Source organism: Wyeomyia smithii, chromosome 3, assembly GCF_029784165.1.
Source record: "Wyeomyia smithii strain HCP4-BCI-WySm-NY-G18 chromosome 3, ASM2978416v1, whole genome shotgun sequence".
In the NCBI taxonomy this organism is placed as follows: domain Eukaryota; kingdom Metazoa; phylum Arthropoda; class Insecta; order Diptera; family Culicidae; genus Wyeomyia; species Wyeomyia smithii.
The window spans coordinates 197,545,069-197,563,954 of record NC_073696.1 but is presented as its reverse complement, the minus strand read 5'-3'; the positions used below and the strand labels follow the sequence as shown (position 1 = coordinate 197,563,954).

Genomic DNA, 18,886 nt, shown 5'->3' with positions numbered 1-18,886 from the left:
ATACGTTTTTCATCTAATTTTTGTGCGTTGTATGCATGACTGTTGCCAACTTTTTAATTTGTTAGGAATATTTTCTCGATAGTCGCGTTGTTACCTTGTTTCCTTGCGTCGGTTGCCGTAGTGTAAATGATAATATTGATTTTGATTGATCACTTTTTCGACAGACTAGCATATTTTCTACACGAAAAATTATAGAATTTTGTACCTACCAATCTCTGTGATAAAACCGAATTAACAGAAACTACAAGGATATTTTGTTACCGGTGTGAACAGCGCGCATGGTGTTTACGGGATTATGCTATCAATCCGTGGAGCTTGATACCTTTCATAGCGGTACATCGTGTGCGGAAAATTGCTTCGTATATAATATACTAGGTACTTTACAGTATTCTAGTTGATTCAGCAAACTTTGTCCCGCCGATTTATTCTTACTTTATCTAATTCCTTTTAAACATTTGATGACACCTTTTTTTTAGAAAGGACTTTCCTAATGTTGGTCAGGTGTTTGTTTTTCGCGGGATCATATCGCCTTTTAAGAACAGTCGAAGAGTATACGAGAGACGTCGGTAGTCGATCGGTTAGGCAAAAAGCCAGATGTCCGCGTGACCAAAATCTTAGAGACTCCGCGTTGATATTTTCCATGAGGTCATATTATCTACGGATAGGTCAACAACGTGCAATAGTTCTAGATATAAAGAAGGCCACCTCACGAGGAGTTGTCCGGCAATTCTAATTCGTCCCAATTTGGCCATAGAGCCGGTATTCTCGTGTGCGCTTTATTTTTGCGGTGATTTATCATCAAACTAAATGAGGTAGGACCGCGTAACGACTTTCGCAGTTGTCATAATTAACTCGCGGGTGCGACATTTGTTAATATGGAATCAGTGCATCGTTTACCAAAACGAACCCTGCTGCATACCTTGCCTTTTCTCCAACATCCCAGTGATTTCTCGTGGAAGTGCAGAGGTGTTCTCGGCTTCCAATAAAGCGAGTATCACGTCAACAAATTCCCATACGCACTCCTTCATTGACCTGCATTCGGATGCGGCCGGCGCTGGTATTGCCTGATATAAAGGTTAAGGTCATCAGTTTTTACACATTGAAGGTGCGTGTTAGTCCCAAGCATCATCTGTTGGTTCTCTGTGTAATTACAGCTGATCTGGCAATAACGGAGTAGCAACCGCGGATGGTCAATCATGCTCATGCTATAATTATGAAAAAATCATTCAGTTTCGTGAATATCAAACGGTTTTTCTCTTGTGTGGACTTCTTCACTGTAATCCACACTTCTCTCACTTCTCTGTAATCCACTCTTCTCGCTATTGAGAAGTTGCGTGCTTATTATTATTTTATCCATTTCTCCATGATCGGACAGCCTCCATTGTTAATATTAAAAGATATCAGATTTTAAAATATGAGCCTTTTCGATAAATAAATATTTTTCTTTCAACTATTTTTTCAAAAAAAATTTTTGGAGTATCGTTTTTTCGAAAGATATAATCATGATCTACATTTTTTCCAAAGATTTCGCGCCAATCAAACAAACCGTTTTGAGCATTTTTAAATAGCTTTTTCAAAAACTATCGTGTTCCAAAAAATAAACCAATAGTACAATCTTTTGCTTATAGGAACGTCTATGCAAAGTTTCAGCCAAATTAAAAATGACAATTGAAAAAAATATTTAAACTGGGACATTTTCTGTGAAACTGCTATGCTCCACTGTAGCGAGCCTCGTTCCTCCAGTCAAATATCGTCACCTATAGAAGTTAGGAACGTAAATAAATAATATTCAATTACATCGACAAACACGGTAGCGTGCTGTTCGCGGCAATAGCACCGAGAATACCGCGTTGACAGAAAGAGCGTTAACGACCTTTGCGATTGATCATTTTGAATCAAAAAATAAGATTATGCCTACAGCTCACGAGCGTGTAGCTCTTTAATTAAGAAACGTATCAAACAAACCCAGATCGTAACTTAAAGTCCTTGAAAAAGCTCCATTGGGCGTCCTTTTAGTTAGATCAATTATAAGAGGGTTTTTTTATTGTATAAAATAGCCTTAAGGAAAAGTAAGTAATGCGGGAGCCTGCAAATAAACATATGCTTAAGTCATTTTTGATATCGAATGGCCTAATCCTACCCAGATTCGAACCCACGACCATCGACTAGACAAAGCCGACTCTGTAACCTTGCCGCTGCGTATCACCCCTAGTTGAATCCGTACTTGAGAAGCGAAATGGGAAAATATAAGCCAATATGTTATTGAAATTTTAGTTACAAAATACATTAAGCATGAAACAATATATCATTAATCCACAAAATATAACCAATTTATAATAAATTCAAATTCTGTGTTCAAGTTCTGTTTCACTATTGAATTCTGTCATTTTTGTGAGTATCAACACTGACGAGATAATGGTTCCATTTGACGTCATAGAGCTGTTCCAGAGCGTTTCGGCGAAAAAAGCCATAAACCGTTTGGAAGATTGGCTTTTCTTCCAACAATGTAACAATACTTGGAAAGTACACAGTTACTTGTAGTTAACTCGACGTTGTATGGAAGACGATCTTTTTTCATTTTGAGAGAAACTTCACAAACAAACAAATTGAGCGCCTATGGGAAATCCAGTTTTCCCATTTTTTTGGGAATTTAAAATGGTATTCACAAATTTATTCGCTTTACGTTGGCAATTGCACACAACAACAGGCTTTCTTTTTTGGATGTCTCCGTTGTTATAAAATCTGATCATTTTGAGCTTGAAATCTTTAGCCAAGGGTCACCGACTCTTCTTTATCTAAACCAATTTCTCTACTTAGTTAAATACCGAACTTGTTTCAATTTGTATGTTGGATACAGAATATGTAGATTTTCGCTACTTTCTCAAACTTAACACTAAACACAGATGAAGATTCGGAGTGGAAATACGTATCTGCGTGATGTGAAAAGTGATGTGTGGGAAAAAAGTGATAGAATTAAATAGTAAAAAAGAATTCACGTTGTGGTGAGTACTAGTGTTAACAATAACAATAACCATAACAATAACAATAACAATTGTCTACAATAAATCAAATACCATGGAACGGGATGAATTTGATCAATTTTTATAACAATTTCCAATTAACTAGCTTCATGTACATTTTTCCCAAAATAGTATAATTTTCAAACAAGTACTGGTATGTGCTCCAGTAAACCTTCATGGCTATTGGTAAAATTTCTATCGTCTACACTGAGAGAAAAACACTTAAGAATTTCATAAGCTACAGCTTATGAACATGCATAGTTTTGATTTCATTAGACACTCATGCATTACATATCAAGCTTATAAATTTCATAAGTATATTTTGGAATTTTCATATAAACGATATATGCATCCCATACGCGTAACTTATGATTTTCATTAACTTCAACATTCTGAAAATTCCATAGTCATATCTTATTAAATCTGCAAAATGGCAGACCAGAGTTTTTGTTACTATTGCGAGTGCACCGTCAGATAAGTGTTTTGAGATATTGGATAAAGGTAAGCTGAAATTTGCACAGCTGGTGTCAGTTGTTTAAGATTGGAGCAACAAAAACTGTAAGTACCTCTCTACAAATTCTACCATTACATCATGACATTCAGCAAGAGGAATCAAAGGCGAACTAGTTTTCCGAATTTCAAAACCTATAAATTAAATAATTGCGATATTTGTGAGTAAAGGATAAATAAAATCTAGAGTAAAAAAGTTATTTTTTAAAAACATGTTAACATACCTTGGTATTATAAATTTCATGGCAGCAATTATGAGCTTTATAACAATCAACTAATGATATTCATATCAATCTCTTCATGGAGTTCATATTGAAAAGCTATGATTTCGATATGTCTGTTCTTATAACATGCATACATACGACCAATAAAGTTTATAAGTATGACTTATGAAAATTGTTAGTAATCGAGAATAAAATTTCCCCTCCATTTCATAACACAAACTTATGACTTCTATAAGGAATCCTTGTGGCGCAAAATCATAAGGGGTTCCTATGGCACTCAATAGTTATTTTCTTTGCGTGTACTTCATGAAATAAACTCGATAATTCTATACGGTACTATGAGGTAAATTGGGGTGAAATCCATACATTCTTTTGGCAATGAGCTTTTCTTCGATATGCTAAAGATAAATGATGATTTCTGTACTGAAAAATATCATTTACAGCTAGTTTGGAAACGAAAATAACGATATTTCACGTTAAAATTTGTTTATTTTGGTTCACGAGCTGCTTGTTGCTAAATTTGCTCTTATTTGATCGTCGTTAGACCGATTTTAATTCGGTTTTTTGCAAAAGCTCAAAAACAAGCTCTGAAATTAAAATCTTTGTGGTTTCCTGCGAATTCATTAGTATTTCTTTAATGGTATGGAATGATCATTGTTTTTTTTTTTTTTATTAACTCGTTTATTTGACACGGCACAATACCTCTAGGTTTACGGTGCCAGATACAAAAAATAAAATAAAACACGCTACTGTTGCTGTATATTATTATTTGTTGCATTTGGTTTTCTTGTTGTGGGGCCATTTCGGTTGTTACTGCGCGTCGTGGTCCTTTTCCGGGGAGGTGAACCAATATTCTTGCCTGCCTCCGGGTCAGAGCAAATCATGTCGTTCTCGCTGGCTGACATCTCGCTATCGCTTCCATTCGAGGTTTTGTACTTTCGGAGTCTTCGTTTTATTTCTTTAAACTCGATGGCATCAGTATCAGGTAAGTTGTCCTTAGTTTGTGCTGATGTATCTTGGACCGATGTTTTTTCCGTTGCTGTTTTAGTTGTTGGCAGTTTCGCATTTGGATTTTGTGTTGTTGTCTTTGTTGTTTCCGCTGATGGTAATTTCGTTGATGACTGTTTACTTCTTTTTTCTTCGTTGGGTGTCGAGGATGACGAACTGTGTTGTACCGCTTTGTTGCAGGGGTTTCCCGGATGAGCTTCTAAGCCACACCATTGGCAAGTTGCGCGTTGGTTTTTGTAGGTAACCAAACTTTGTTCGGAGTAGGTTCGACCGGCAAATGTGACAAAACTCGGTATTGGTTTCGTTAAACGCATACGCACAATACGTACGCCATTATAAACTCCCGGAAAGAAGTTTTTCCACGTGTCGTGTCTAATAGACAAAACTTCTCCATACTCGCTTATCACACGTTCTATTGACCTCGGACTAAACGCTCTTGGAAGGTCATGGATGCGCACATCAATAGCATTGTCTTCCCTATACACCGGAATCAAATAGTTTAACTGCTCATTCCGAATACGATGTTTCATGTTATTTTCGGTTATAAATTTTTCAGCGGTATCGAGTAACTTAAATGTTATCAGCACACAATTGCGCACATGATGCATTTGTATACTATCCACTTCATCGATATTGATTCTCATTTCACTTTTGATTATTTTTTCGACTTCACGTATCGGGGGGCGCGGGACACAGGATGCAAAGTCAATCACGGCTGTGTTAACACGCATCACACAAGGTCCACCTTCAGAGTTAGCCTTTCGCAGCTGCGCTGCAGTGGTATTGCCTTCCATTTCTTCGCACAATCAAAAAGAAAGCCAAAGTAGCAGAACTAAACAAAAGAACGGCAGCGCGCAGAGCCCTTGTTTGTGGAGACAGAGTTTTGTACGTGCTGCTCGGAAGAAGCGACAAGCGAGACTGAATGATCATTGTTGAACATTACATTTTTTGAGCTTTTATTAAACTTTACTCACTTCTTCAAATTTAACGTAATTAATCCTCAACTAAAATTACTTTAAGTAAATTCAATACTTTTTTTTGTTATTTGGAAACCTGTTTGATCAAATTTGATTGAGTTTTGACTGAGTTAGAAGAATTTTTCGAAAATATAAAAAATTGCACCGGGCATGCAAGGGTTAACTTTGACAGGTATGTGAATAATGCAAAAGTTGCGTTTAAGGACACGTTTACATTGTCTAGTGTTGTAAGAGCATTATCTTTTGATTAATATTTTTTATCACGAATTTTTAGGTGATCAATTTCACCCCACTGATCAATTTCACCCCATTCCACGGTACATCTTTCTCCCGAAGAGATTGATGAGAAAACTTTTTGCGTGTTTAACTAGAAATTCAGCATTTTTTATTTTAAATTATCATTTTATTTTAAATATCATTTAGATATAATTGGGATAACCTGATTTGATTATTTCGCCCGGACCTTTTTTAAAGTAATACTAAGACACTTTCCTCGACACTCAATAAAATCAGCTGGTATATTTCTAATATTTTTTGTGATGAGCAATACGCTATACATGCTACACGAGAATTGCCTATCCATTAAGAAAAAATAACAGTTTTACGTGGTTTTTGGGCTGGTGGAATCATTAGGCCATTTTTTTTCAAAGACGGAAATCCCCTTTTAGTCAATTCATGTTTAAAACCAATTCTTGAATCGATTTTTCAAATATTTTTTGAAATTATAATTCAAGTTTCCCAAAATCCATCTTTTGAAAACTTTTCACAAACTCTTGTCATTATTCAAATATGTATATTAATTTATGCAAAAAAAGTGTTTTGAAAACATCAGACCTTTTCAAATGTTAGTTTAGATGAGTCATCGAAAAAAAAGTATGCGAGTTTACTTGTTGAGTAAGGTCTATGTACCCACGAAACTTCAATGAAATCTGAGAGGGTGCCACCGTTTATATCAAAATAAAGGTAAGAGTTTTTTTACGTAACTTTCTTTCATAAATATAGACCACAACCAAAAAAAAGGTGAAGTTCAAGTTGTTAAACAGATCTTTCAAGTTGCCTACCTGTGTTTCACTGCTTCAGTAGGTTTTTTTTTTGGTTATTCCACACACGAACCACCTTTCCGAATTACTGTCAATAAGCGCATCACCAAAGCTGCACCATCGCTCATGACGGCCGCCCCGATTCCAAGGACTTCGAAAAGAGCCACACCAAACAAATGCACCGTTAGCGTCGATTTCAAACTCGCTCTCTTACAACTCTGCTGTGCGAATATCACTTCACTTTCGCCATTGATCGCATCAATTTGACCGTATGCATCACTCAATCACTTGTTTCTACGCTTTTGAGCAACTATTTCGGGTACGGCAACCGTAGCATCTTGCAATCACCATCATTCTTCACAGCAAAACCAGAAGGCAACGGTGAAAATGGCATAAATGACGACCGCACTCAAGAGGGCAAATGCCAAGATCACGCAGAACAGCATCACCGGTTTGCCGTTTTTTTTTTCGTTCACACTCCTGACGACAGCCACGGCGTTTCGTTTCTTCTACACGGTAATTTTGGACCACGCGATAGAGCGATGCACTTCCACCTGAGATACTCCCCTTCGCTGTGAACGAACTAACCAACCAAACCGATTGTCGTAATCAACTTCTCCCGCCGATTTTTTTAAGGTTGCTGGAACAGTTTCCCTTTAGCAACAGCACAACAAATGTTTCACTTCACCGCAGCGCATTTTCGATTGTGGCTTTGTTTATGCTCAAACTGTTTGTTTGTAATGGAAGATTGAATTTATTTTTCTAACAGAATCGTGTGCCTTGCGTTTCATTTGGGTCAGACAAAGTATTACACCTTGGAAGCAAACTGCACTCACCGGAAGACTAAGCCTTTGTAAAGAGCAATGTTATCATTTCTCAACCCCTTTGTGCCCCGATAATAAAACGGAATGAATTGGAAGCCCCCTGCTTAGTTACCAATTCGACGTCACGAGCATCCAATACCACCAATTGATTTAGTCGATGTCGATGCCGAGTGGGATTGTAGGGTGGCAAAAGTGGGCAATGTACCGGTCCACTAGTGGTTCCTGTTTCGGGAACGTTTGTTTTAGTTATCTATCAAGTAAGAAAAAATGAAGCAATTTAACTTTTTTTCGTTAATTAGCAAAACGCGTCTCGATATTTTTGTCTAGCTTACATAATTTTATCGCTTAATTAGTTATCAGATATTTTTCAATTTTGTGGATCATAACGAGAATTCTATTCTAGATACTATAACCAAATTTTATCTTTCGAATAGTTGCCTACTGGATCACAGAATTCAGATCACAGAAATGATCCGAATATACTTTATGATGGGAAAAATTACTTCGAGAACTTACTGATTTTTATTTTTCTACACTTTTTGTTATGCTCAATTTCCAAGAAATTATTTTAGATCACAATTCTTCTGAAAAAAATTCCATCACTGTGGTAGCTATTGAAACTAATTAAGAACCATACTTTGGTTTTGAGAATTCTCAATATAGGAACAAAAAATTGATTGAAATTGGGTCCATGAATTTGCATCGCACAATAACCAGATCAGCGGTTCCTAACTCGTGCTCCGCGAGAGCTTTTACAATTGCTGCACGGCTTTTTCAATAAAATTAGAAACCAACCTCAAAAAACTCCTTTTTACTCTCAGCTTCTCAGGTCTTTACTCGTCGGAATTTCATAATACCAATGGAACAAACCATTCTGTCTTCAATTTTTTTATCTTTTTTAAAAAAAATTCATTTTTTTTTCTTTTCTCTATGATCAATGGTTAGCTAACCTTTTGAAGTTATCATAGAAAAATGAAATAAAAAATATGCTTTTTTAGATGAATACTAGCTGACCCGGCAAACTTCGTCCCGCCTATTTTAGTGTTTAATTTAATAATTTTAAACATTTCAAATTTATTGATTCCTCGCGATTGGATTATATCGTTTAAAAATAATTGGTTTTATCGGAATGGCAACATTCTCAACTTTTGGCTTTTGTACATGACCTCTATTCCGGATATATATTGGGTGCATTTCAGTTATTTTCGTTGTTTTCCAGAAACTGAAAGTGGTCATCTTCTAATTCAAAATGGTGTCCAGGGTCAATGCTTGGCTTCTATACATCATTTCGATTACGGACTTATCCATATGTAGTAGTATTCGGTTATTTTCGGCTGTTTTCCAGAAGTTGCCATTTTTCAATTCAAACTGTTGTCTAAGGTCAATTTATAGCTCCTTGCATCATTCTGGATCCGGTGATCCGGAACCGTAAGTCGCCATCTTGGATTTAAAAATGGCATTTGGAGACAATTTCTGGCCCCTGAGCGTCATTCTGGTTTAAGAAACACTCATATTTGGTGTTATTTGGTAATTTTTTTATCTTTATATATTTGGTGTTATTTGGTAATTTTCGGCTGTTTTCCAGAAACCGGATGTCACCATCTTCGAATTCAAAATGGTGTCTGTGGACGATGCTAGCTCCTGTGTACCATTCTGGTTCCGAAGATGCTCATTTTGTATGGAAATTGGCCATTTTTGGCTGTTTTTTAGAAACCGGAAGTTGCCATCTTACAATTCATAACGGTGCCTGAGGTCAATTTTCAGCTTCATTCTCGTTCCAGAGTTACTCATATTGGGTGGTATTTGGTCACTTTAGGCATGTTTCCACATTTCAAAACAATTTCGGGCCTCATATTGAGTGGTTTTTGATCATTTTGGGCTGTTTTCCAGACACCGGAAGTCGCCTTCTTACAATTCAAAATGTTGTCTGAGGTTGATAGGTCGATTTGTGGCTTCAGTGCATCATAACAATTCCGGAAATAAGCATATTGAGGGGTATTTGGTCACTTGCCGCTATTTTTCGGGAACCGGAAGTCGCCATCTTGGATTTTAAAATCGCATTTGGGAACAATTTCTGGCCTCCGTGCGTCGATCTGATTAAAGAAACGCTCATATTGAGTGGTTTTTGATCATTTTCGGCTGTTTTCCAGACACCGGAAGTTGCCATCTTACAATTCGAAATGTTGTCTGTGGTCGATTTGTGGCTTCATAACAATCCCGGAAATACCCATATTGGGTGGTATTTTGTCATTTTCGGCTGTTTGCCAGACACCGGAAATCGCCATCTTACAATTCAAATTGTTGTTTGAGGTCGATTTGTGGCTTCAGTGTAACATAACAATCCCAGAAATACTCATATTGGGTGGTATTTGGTCATTTGCCGCTGATTTTCAGAAACCGGAAGTCGCCATCTTGGATTTCACATTGGCATTAGGAGACAATTTTTGGCCTCTGAGCGTCATTCTGGTTGAAGAAACACTCATATTGGGTGGTATTTGGTCATTTTCAGCTGTTTTCCAGAAACCGGAAGTCACCATCTTACAATTCAAAATGTTGTCTAAGGTTGATTTGTGGCTTCAGTGCATCATAACAATCCCGGAAACACCCATATTGGGTTGTATTTGGTCATTTTCCGCTGGTTTTCAGAAACCGGAATTTGCTTGATTGGTTCTCGAGCTGTGCGTAATTTGATTTTTATTTGTATGGGACCTCTCCCTTATAGAAGAGAGAGGGGTGTCAAACCATTACATTTGTTACCCCTAAAAACAATCACCTGCCAAATTTGGTTCCATTTAGTTGGTTAGTTCTCGAGATAAGCAGAAATTTGTGTTTCATTTGTTATGAACCCCTCCCTCACAGAAGAGGGAGGGGAGTCGAACCACTATGGGCATACATGTTACCTCTAAAAACATTCACATACCAAATTTGGTTCTATTTACTTGGTTAGTTCTCGAGATGTGCAGAAATTTGTGTTTAATTTGTATGGGACCCCTCCCTTCCAGAATAGGGAAGGGTGGCGAATCAACATGGACATATTTGCTACTCCTAAAAACATCCACATGCTAAATTTGGTTCCATTTACTTGGTTAGTTCTCGAGATGTGCAGAAATTTGTGTTTCATTTGTATGGGACCCCGCCCTTCCAGAGGGAAGGGTGTCGAACCAACATGGACATATTTGTTACTTCTAAAAACATCCACATGCCAAATTTGGTTCCATTTGCTTGGTTAGTTTTCGAGATGTGCAGGAATTTGTGTTTCATTTGTATGGGACCCCTCCTTTGCAGAAGGGGGAGGGGTCTCGAACTATCTTAGTCACCTTTCCCGGCCCCTAAAACCCCTATATACAAAATTTCACGCCGATCGGTTCGGTAGTTTCCAAGCCTATATGAATCAGACAGACAGACAGAGCTGCATTTTTATATGTTTAGATTTGTTAATTTTTTCTTGAATTTTTTCTGAAAGACGAAATTATTACTTACAACTTTGCTGAAGACGTCGCTTAGATCAAACAAAATGTTCTAGCTCTGGAAATATTTATTATTTACGTAACCTCTTTTCAAAAATAAGACGTGGTTCAAGAAAAAAAAATTAAATGCACAAAATGCCACATTAAAAACGGTTCATAAAAACGGCTGCCCGTTTTTTATGGAATTGCAAAAAAAAGAGAGCAAAACAGAAAAGGGAAAAAAGGAAAAAGGAAAGAAGATAGAGGAAAAGAAAGGAGGAGTGAGGAAAGAGAACAGAGAAAAAAAGGAAAAAGGAATAAGAGAGCACAACATAATAAGTAAAAAAAGAGCAAAGAGGAAAGAAAAAAAGGAGAGAACAAGGGAAAAAGAAGGCAAATGGGATATACCATTTTCTAAGCTGGTGAGAACAGAGGCTGTTTCTCCACCTCGGAAAAAAATTATAACCCGATTTAATAAACAATAACACAATAAGTTTCCGTTTTTATCAACAAAATTTTAAATTTCAGTTGCCAAAACTGGAACCGTGCAAAAAAAGGAAACCTTTTTTGTCATCAATATATTCAATGTGAGACTTCAAAATTATTATGGAAATTAATTATTTATATGATTCAATGGGATTTTAACAAAATCCGTCGTATATAATGTTCAGTAATAACAAATTTCAAATTTGTTGTCACTTTTATTCTCTCGCAGCGCTTGTACAACAGCATCTGCGATGTCAAACTCTCTGTTCCATTTGAAAGCAAATGAGTGTAAACGACGGCTGGCTCTAGATTGCCAGACCTGTTAAATACGACAGTACGTTGTTTACAGTTGGAATCAAATACACGTTAAATTTAAGTTACCCCTCAATAAGAGATATTTCACCCATTTTTGAAAAAGTTGCACGATTTATTATTTAATTTGATGAGTAACTACTAATTAGTCTTTTGATAAGCTTTAAATTGATTTTTGAAATTTGAATTTCGCGCTTTGTGATATATCATTCTAGAGAAACTGCATTTAATAACGCTTACTTTATTTGAAATACATTATGAAAAACATATACTTTGCGTGTAAACTACCAGAAAAAAAAAGACAAGAACACCTCGCGGAGGAATTTCATCGTTACAAAACCATTGACAGAACAGCCCCCACATAACTAAGCATGTGTCTATGGCATATCAATAGTGTTGGAAGTTGAGCTCGTTAGAAACCATCAGGCGTAAGATGTTTTCAGTTTCAGTTGAATCAGTTTCAATTTAGAACGGGTGTCAAAATCAGCTCAGTTTGTAGTAAAAATCATTGTATACTAAGTACTATAAACTGTTGCAGAAAACGGAGCCCTTTTGTTGTCAAAATTGGAGTGTGTCAAAAACGGAGCATGCCAAAAAAGGAAACCTACTGTAATTATAGTTTTGTATCTGGCACCTTAAAGCCGAGTTGCAATGTGCCGTATCAAATAAACAATTTAATAAAAAAGGGGAAAAAGAAAGCAAATGGAAGGAAAAAACAGAATGTGCGGAGAATCGGGAAAAAGAGGAAGAGAAGATGAAATAGGAAGAAAAACATAAAAAAAAACAGAAGAAAAGAAAATTGAAGGAAGAGGAAAGACAAGAGAGAAAAGAAGAAAGCGAAAGAGGGGAAGAAGATAGAGAAAAGGGGAAAGAGGAAAGAAGGGAAAGGAAAGAAAAAAAAAGCAAAGAGGAAAGAAAAAAGAAGAAATGAGAAAGAAACTAGAGAAAAAATGGAAAAAGAAAATAAGAAAAGGTAGAAAAGAGCAGAACAGAAAGAAAAAAATAAGAACAAAGAGGAAAGAAGGAAGAAAAAAGAATAGGAGAAACAGAAAACAAAAAGTAGAAAAACGAGAGAAAAAGAAAGGGGGGAGAAGCGCAAAAAAGAGGAATAGAAAAGAAATAAAGATGAAAAGGGAAAGAAAAAGTCGAAAAAGGAAAAAGAGAGGAAAGATAATTCAGGAAAAATGAAACAAAAAAACAAAGCGGAGAAAGAAAAGAGGAAGAAGGAAATGGGAAATAGGAAAGAGGAAACGAGGAAGAAGATAAATGAAAGAGGCAAGAAAAAAGAGGCGAAAGGCAAAAGAAAACAGACAAAAAGAAGAGGAAAGAAGAAGAGGAAAAGGAAACAGAAAAAAAGAAAGAGGGCAGAGGACAGAGGTCAGAGCAAAGAAGAAAGAGGAAAGAAAATGAGAGAAGAAAAGGAAGAAAAGAAAAAAAGAAGGAGGAATGAGGAAAGAGAAAAAAAAAGAAAAATAAAGTGGAAAGAGGAAAAAGGAACCTGGAAAGAAGAAAGAGGAAAGAGGAAATAGAAAAGAGTGAAGATGAAAGAGGAAAGAGAAAAATGGAAAGAGGAAAGACGAATGAAGAAAGAGGCGAGCAGAAAAAGGCAAGAGGAAATAGGAAATAGGACATAGGATAAAGGAAAGAAGAAAGAGTAAAGGGGAAAAGAAAAAAACAAAAAGCAAAAGAAAAGAAGCAGAATGAAAGCTCAGACAAACAGGCGTGCCTCTTCGAAGAAAAACCCTGAAAAATCTTCGTCCTTATTCGAAACGTTACACTCATGCGCCACCATGTGAGCTTATTTTCTACTAATCTATTTTCATAAAAAGGTTTTTGTCTTTGCTAATGGGTGTGCACGCTTGCTTAAATCAACACCAGTAGCATTACCAACGGTTTTTGTCTTTGATAACGAATGTACACGCTTACATAAAGCGACCCTAGCGGCATTATTGCCCACTAAGCAAAATTCAAAATAATCGTTATTTTTTTGGTCGATGAAATTGTCATCGAGTGGCACGTCTGTTTGTCTGTGATAAAAGGATTAGTAAAGAGGAAAGAAAAAAATCACAAAAAAGCAAATAGGAAAGAAAAAAGAGCAAGAAGGAAAAAAGTAAGAAGAGAGGATAGAAAAAAAAACAAGAAGAAAAAAAAGAAATAAGAGCGAAAAAGAATATAGGGAGAAGCCGGAAGACTAAAAAGAAGCGAGAAAAAGGAAAGCGGAAATAGATAAGAGAAAGAGAAAAGAAAAAGTGCAAATATAAAAGGGGAAAACGACAGTGAAGAAAAACTGAAAAATAAGTGTGGGGAGAAACGAGAAAAAGAAACGATAAGGAGAAGGAAATTAGAATGAGTTTTGTAGTAATCATCTAAGACGTAATTAAATTAAGTTGCAGTCATTTTTTTGTATGAGAGTTTAAATAAGTATAAAAATCGAGAAAATCATTTACTTGAAGAGAAAAAAAAATGCTTTGGTCACCCATGTTAACGATTTAACTTGACGATACATATGTTTGAGCAATTTGCTAGAAACTCTTAACTTTTATGCTCCTGCACGCTCGTTAAGAACGCGAAAAAAATTGTATTGAATTCTCATAGAACAGAACATGCCATGACTGGTTCAGTTGATGAGTCTTTATAATAAATTTTGTGAAGTTTCTAATTTAACGATGCCACAAAGTGTTCTCAGAAATAAAATGAAACGCCCGAATTACTATATTATAACTGTTTTTCAGTGTTAGCAATAGATTTAAGATGGTACAGTTATATTTGTATGTCACCGTAAATTAAGGTCGTAACAAAATGACTGAAAGAATATAATCTATAAACAAAAAGTTTAAATAATTGATACAAGCATTCATTATAAGAAATAAGTTTCCATTACAGTGTGTGTGGACACAGTGTGCGTGAAGAGACCACTCTCTCAGTTACAGAAATAAACTCCCACAGGACAGTGTGTGCAGTTCATCGTGAGGTGCTGAGATACGTGAACACAATAATAGAGGGTGATTCGACTTTGGTTTAGGGTGAGTTATACCTTTCCCTGTAGTTTAATTGGCTATAACACCTTGCCGGAGACAACGTAGATTGCGGGTTCGAGTCCAGTCTGGACGAGGAATATTTTTCTAACCCTAAAGTCACACCTTCTTTTCCCGTTCATTTTCGCATTCTCGCAAACTACATACATTGCCCGCTTTAAAAAAAAAAGCAAAGCCTTGGTGCTACATTCCGATTCGGAACTTGACCTTCTGTTTTATTACATTTACACAGACTTCGCAGCCGACTGTTAAGTGTACAGGACAATTGCGGGGCTAGCGCTACGATCCTACTGACACTAAGTCGCTCCCTAGTCGAGACTCGAACATACGAAGACTGGCTTGTTAGGCCAGCATCGTACCTCGAGACCATCTGGGAGATTGCCCGCTTTACTAAACTTAAAATGTAAGTCATATGACAAAAATGAAATTAGTTCGTAATTTTTTTTTTCCTTTTTTTTCTTTTATAATGGTATCATTTCAGGTGTTCAATTTTTTGAAATTATTCCGAAACTAATTTCTTCGATTTAAACAACAATTGATATTCTTACTATATTTTTGACTAACTATTTCACTTCACACTAAATGTTCACTGTTTTTGACACAGGAATTTTGAAAAAAAACTAAATTCATAAATTCGTTCGATTATATTACAAATGTCTCATTAAATGGAAATCAAGTCTACAGAAAAGTCCATATAAAAGAAAGTGCAAGCTAAACATAGTTTTAAGAAACGAAAATAAAGTAAATTTAGAATCGAATCATTAAAATTAGGTAAATTCTTAACTCGCTTTTTTCCTAATTTTTCTTAACAAATTACCTATTCCTTGTTTCCAAAGGGCTTAAATTAGAGAAATGTGAAAAATATTTTCGGAATCCGTCCTAAAAAATAATTAATCCTATTGACTAATTCACTTTAGTTTCCTCGCATTTCAATAACTATTTGTCATGTCTGTAGTAAAGGCGATGTTTAATATATGCTAAGTTTATTTTATGTAAAACATTTGCAGAAATAGGGTTAATAGACGAATTTATATTAAGAAGTGTCATTTGAGGTTACGTTGCTGCGACATAAACTGTAAATTTACGTGAATTTTTTGATACATAGTATTTAGAAATGCACAAAGAATGCACATTACTCGGCAGAAGACTATAAAAAAAATTTTTCGAAGATGGAAAGATCTGTCACAATTGAAATAAATTATATCCACAACAAATACAGATAATTTGATTATTTACTTCGAAATCGTTAACTCATAACAATCACTTGAATCATCTACGATTTACGTAACACGTTATGCTTGCAAAAGATGAATTAAAGCAGTATTGATTAATATTTGATCTTCGGGATTTTTTGATCGTGATCATCTCAATACTATTTTTCTAGAAAGTTTGAGTGTTACCACGGTTTTGTATTAAATTTTACAGGGAACAAAATAGAGATGTTTGCTGCCGCTCTTTTCACAATTGTAGGTATTAATAAAAATAAATTTTGTGGCGTTATTAAAAAAGGATGTTCTTTTGAAAGAGGGAATTTTTACGCTCGTAGCAGTTACTGCTTCTTTCAAAACTGAAACTGATCCAAATTAAAAATTTAATAAATCTGAACGATCTGTTATTTAGCATAAAATCTCAAAGTGAATAATAAAACAATTGTAATTATCCTTCTGAATCTACTGAGCTGAGCTTGCTGAATTAATTTAGGACATAACAAACATTAGCATAGATGTATCAATTAATCTAAAACAATGTACAAACTAAACTTCAACTAATTGATAAATCGTAAATTTCCCATAAACCTCGGCAAACCGGCACATCAGTCACTCATGCATAATCGCTATCGTCAATCTCCAAGGCAACGGGAACTTGTTTCACGTTTATAAACAAACCTAGCGGGCATAAACAGCACTTGTCACGTCAATTTGGTTAGATCATGCGCACCGACGCGGTCACTGTATGACGGCATTGTAATTCTACGTTATGCTGCCCTTTCCTTGGTTCCAAATCCAACGCCACCCCCGATAGTACATTGGCATTCCCTCGGATTTGTTGCTGTTTGCCACCAAACAACAAACAATCCTCACAATCCGGCGCGCAATCCATCGGAATCACTGTCTGTCACTGCTGTTAGGCACCGGCGAGCAACGGTCTAATGCTGAATTCGAGCGCCCACTAGATTCCCTGATTTATGACCTAAAAAATCACCCTGCACAAGCAATTCAGCACTATTATACACTACAACCCTATCTTCCGTCACGGCAATCGATCAAATTTCCAATTCACTTCCTCCCATCATCAACTTCACAGAACAACTTCACAAGGCTTCCGTACATCCGGTATGTGTAAATCTTCTCCGGGGACCCCAGGAATTTTATGCTCACCACTAACACATTACACCCGGAGCATACGACAAACTGCACCAAAGACAACCTTTAACGGAAAACGAAGTTCGTTACAATCGAGGAGCTGAAAAAAACACGCGTCCGCCCTTTGCCAACTAACGATAACTTGTGGACCCTAAGCGAAGCGCACTCGTTGGGACCTTATAACGTTTGGTTCGATCGCGTCTCGGTTAGAGACAAAACAAAAAGAACTTTACACGCGGACCGCACCTCCGCAACAGTATGCAGCTGATTGCGTACTGACTTTTGCTGACTCTGGCGCTTTTCGGCGGCTATGCTGCTGCTGTTGTTCTTCGTGTTTTCATTTGCTCCGTCCTTTGTTTCTGTTTGGCGTTTTTGACGCCACACTACGATCGATCTACAGCGGAGGCAGCATAAACATATGCTGTAGAGGAAAAGTTATAGGAGATGTGCATGTAGAAAATTAGTTGATCATACTGGTAGGGCTTCGGTGATCGATATAACTTTGAAGACGGTCTAAGCGTGTCCAGAGCGTAATGTAATTGAAGGAAGGAAATAGTTGAAAGTGAGCGCGTGGGGATGAGTGCTCGAGTGATATCTCTAGGCACCCAGGCATTAGAGATAGTCGGGTTTCGGGTTTCAAAACCGAAACTCGAACCCGACCCGTACCCGACGAGTTCGGGTCGGGTTCGGGTTTGGAAATTTTTGAAAGAGTCGGGTACGGGTCGGGTTCGGGTTTTGTGAAAAAATATTTTCGGGTTCGGGTTTGAAAATGTCGGGTTCAGGTCGGGTTTGGGTGTGAAAACCCGAAACCCGACTATAAAATCTATGAAATCTCGGGTTCGGGTTTCACAATTTCGGGTTCGGGTTGGGTTCAAGTTTCAAAGAAATAAAATTTTCGGGTTCGGGTCGGGTTCGGGTTTGAACGAAAAAAAAAGTTTTGGGTTCGAGTCAGGTACGGGTTTGAAAAACATCAGAGCCGACCATCTCTACCAGGCATCATGACACTATTTTGTTATTGCCTTGTTGCAAAGGTATCCTATTTACAATTTGATAACTTCGATTAGATAGATGAAATGATCTTTGAGTAAAAATGGTTGAATACACAACCTTATGTTTGAATTTGTAATCTTTTTTTTAGTACCTACCAAATAACAATTATTATTTCTATGAGTATATACACAAACTTCGTGATTCTCAAATTGTCAAAAGTTGCAATGAATTTTGTTCAAATCGAGCAGTTGTTATTAGTTAATTTCGGCGTTACGTTTCGTTACATATGGAGGATGGGGTCCAAAAATTGGTTTTAGAGAAATCTCCCTATCATCACTATTATAGTTATTTTCTGATGACTGGTTTTCAAGAAACCATACCAATGATTGGCGGTATAATGACCCAAGCTCTTCTTTCTTGAGATTTTTATGGTATTTACCAAGTCCAGGTCAACTTAAATCATAAAACTCAAACAATTTCATTTGAAAATACACTAGCTACACACCTACACACTACTCATTATTGGAAATAACCTCAAAATATTGGAAAACACAAACGGGAATAGGAATCAACTTGTACTGTGCACTTTTATCTTACTCGATCCTGAAGTCACGATCACATCGCGATCACCTCAACAAGGCAGATTTAACT

General features: G+C 36.5%; 1 protein-coding gene across 5 annotated transcripts in view; it reads right to left on the bottom strand.

Annotated features, from left to right (window-relative positions):
• Positions 1 to 17,423, bottom strand: part of LOC129732077 (uncharacterized) — a 332,272-nt gene extending 314,849 nt beyond the window's left edge. For 2 of the 5 annotated variants that reach the window (XM_055692570.1, XM_055692573.1), the window contains exons 1-2: positions 17,261 to 17,422; positions 6,801 to 7,628 (exon numbers count right to left, since the gene is read on the bottom strand). The gene's annotated coding sequence lies outside the window, so the exon portion shown is untranslated. Of the gene's footprint in view, positions 1 to 6,800; positions 7,629 to 17,260 lie in introns of all 5 variants that reach the window. The other 3 variants (XM_055692572.1, XM_055692574.1, XM_055692571.1) reach the window with 2 other exon arrangements.
• Positions 17,424 to 18,886: the final 1,463 nt, after the last annotated feature.